Raw genomic sequence first — 2,358 nt, forward strand, 5'->3', positions numbered from 1 at the left:
CCGCCGGCCGGGAGCGGGCAGCGGGCAGCGGAGCGGCCCCTCGTGTGTAACAGGATTATCTTTGCCATTTCAAGTTCCGTACAGCATGTAATTTATTTTTAATTAGGATTAGATCGAGCAGGGAAGGAGACCAGACCTTTCCCTCCCCCACCTCCCCCTCCCCGCAAAGGCATGGCTATTCCACGGGGAGCTCTTATTTTTTATAAAAAAATCAATCAATCGATAAACCAGGACCTGCGTTCATCTCCCACGCACTTTGCAGGAGACAAGGGTGCGAAGGGCTGTATTTTCGATGTGTGCTCAAGTATCTGCATCATCCCCTTTCCCATCCACCCGGTCCCCATCTCATGCACTTTTGATCCGAACCCATTCTTAAGAGGGTCCCGGTAGGGTCTCGCTCCTCTTGCTTTTTTTTCAGAGGGCAAATGCACTTTCTGTCTGCCTGGATTATTCTTTTTCCACAGTCGTGACTTTGATTTAAAAAAAAATACGTATCAGTCGCTCCGCTGGCGCAAAACCTTCTCCCCGATAGTTTGGATAGAGTCCATGACAGAAATGTTCTGAAAGGCTGGTGCAGAATCCCGTTTTACAGCTCAAAAATAAACATACGGATCAGCTGCATTAAAAGCACTTCTTTGAAATATTGTGGTTAAACAGCCCAGATTGGTTGATTGCTCCATGCAGGGACATATGTTCTTGCAAACTGTGCGTATTGTTACTAATGGGGATTCTCACACCGCAGCCTTCCCTTTGAATCTGAGGCGCTGGTGGTTTCTCCGGAGCTGTTGCAAGGTTGTTTTAATAATTTACCAGCACTCTTGCACTTAGCGTTGTTGCGGAGACTCAGAGCCTGCTAAGAAGGAGGTGTTTCGCAGTGTCCAGAGGTCTGATCTCTGCTGCCAAGCTTCTTCCTGTTCCTCTTAGACACAGAAATCAAAGCTGCTCCGAGAGGTGGGTGTCAGGCAAAGGAAAAAGCAAGGCTCCCCCCACCCATCCCTGTGAACCCGAATCCCTGGGTAATGTGTTGCACCCAAGGAGTGAAAGCACTCCTAGAGCACCAGCCTGATGCCAACAGCAGCCAAGTCAGTGACGGCCAGCAAATCACTCCAGGTACTTTTTTTTTAGCTTTAAATTTACTTTTTCCCCTGATTCTGATCCAGCTCTTAGAAATAAAGTTTGTGGGTGCTCTTCCCCTCTCCCAGGACAGTTACTGGCTTACTGAGAGTGACAAAAAAACAGGATCTCCTCCCCCTCCTCTCCCCTTCACTCCTCCAGCTGAGCACAGGCACTTAACGGCTCTGGCCCTTTTCACCATCACCTACAGCACAATGAGTTTGCATATGTCCCAAGGTGTCGGTGTCCACAGCGCAGCGGGGTAAGACTTTCCTCCTCTCAGCAGGTGCCTGGGACTCTCTCCAGGGATCTCTCTTGATGGAGATAAGCTAGGAGGTGTTATATTTTGGGGCTGTGAGAGAAGGTAAGATTCCCATAGGGATCCGGCCCAGTACCTCAGGACCACATAGACCTTGAGGGAGGATGTGCAGCTTAACGCACACAGAGGGCAGTGGAAGCAAGCCAGGCTTTAACAAGAGGCGGCTGTGTTACATGTTAGCTTTCCCAGGAGATCTTGGGGGCACCAAGTCCTGGCTATTGAAGTTCCCCCTCTTCCCTTGGCCCCAGTTCCTCTCAACATATGCTGCATGACTGCATGCCCTCGGGGCGGTGGGGTGGGATCCCCTTGTAGCACAAGCCCTAGGGTGGTATGACTTCGCTGGGGCTTTGCTGAGCGTGGCAGGGAGATGCCAGGCTATCTGGGCATGGTGTCCAGCTGGTCCCGCTCACCCACATATGCAGAGGGTTTGGCTGACTTCTCTCCAGCCGTGAAGTTGGGGTGCAACATGTCCCCCCCACCCCTCGTCACTGAGCCTGCAGAGGGGTGGCATGACCTCCCTCCCTGGAAACCTGTCTCTGCGCTCAGCCTCTGCCTCTTTCTTCTTGGGCATCCCGGTGGGCTCGGCTGCCTTGGAGTGATCTACAAAAACAAAGGAATTCCTTCTGCTTCACGGCCTAAACAATCCCCCCTGTTTAATCATTTCTGCCACAACCAGAAAAGGAAGTGTGGGTTAACCTGTCAAGCTCCACAAGCCCAGGCTGACCAAAAACCCTGCAAAACAAAAGAGTGGAACGAAGCGGCAAAGGGTTTTGTTGCTCTATGACTGTTTGTGTTGGAGGCTAGCACGCGCCATTGTGCTTCTGTCTCCGGCCATGCAGGCTATAGAAGACAGAGGCTGCGATCCTTCCCATGAGCTGCGGGTTGGTACCAGGGTTATAAATCATCCCGATCACTTGTTTGTTGTA

The sequence above is a fragment of the Pygoscelis adeliae genome, unplaced genomic scaffold (assembly GCF_000699105.1).
Source record: "Pygoscelis adeliae isolate BGI_AS28 unplaced genomic scaffold, ASM69910v1 Scaffold74, whole genome shotgun sequence".
NCBI lineage: Eukaryota > Metazoa > Chordata > Aves > Sphenisciformes > Spheniscidae > Pygoscelis > Pygoscelis adeliae.